The sequence below is a fragment of the Amphiprion ocellaris genome, chromosome 17, assembly GCF_022539595.1.
Source record: "Amphiprion ocellaris isolate individual 3 ecotype Okinawa chromosome 17, ASM2253959v1, whole genome shotgun sequence".
NCBI classification, from domain to species: Eukaryota; Metazoa; Chordata; class Actinopteri; family Pomacentridae; genus Amphiprion; species Amphiprion ocellaris.
This window is the reverse complement of record NC_072782.1, coordinates 1,608,037-1,608,544: the sequence shown is the minus strand read 5'-3', so window position 1 is coordinate 1,608,544 and position 508 is coordinate 1,608,037.

Here is a 508-nt window from a genome sequence, read left to right as displayed (position 1 = left end):
ACATTATGCTGTATTGAAGGTTCCCAGGAGGAGTTGGCTGCTCGGCCAAACTGAGCGATCGGGGGAGAAGAGCCTCGGTATAAGAGAAGTGACCAAAAACCTGACAGTCCCTCTGGATGAGCAATCAGAGATCTTGTGTGAAGATGGGAGAAACTTCAAGACTGACAACCATCACTGCAGCACTCAGAGATCAAAGCCTCTCCGCAGTGGGAGACACATGAAAGCTAACTTAAAGTTTAAAAAAGCACCTTATAGACTCTCAGACTGTGAAAAACAAGATTTTGTGGACGGATGAAACCAAGATTAAACTGTTTGACCTCAGTGGTGAACATCATGTCTGCCCAACACCATTACAACAGTGAGGCATGGTGGCGGCAGCATCATGGGCAAAGTGCAGAGAGTGATGTAGTATAAGGAGATTATCTAGTGCTTTTAAATGAAGACAGTATGACTTTATTCAAGTAAATGTGCTCTACAACTTTGTCTTTATATGTGTTATTTTTCTGTT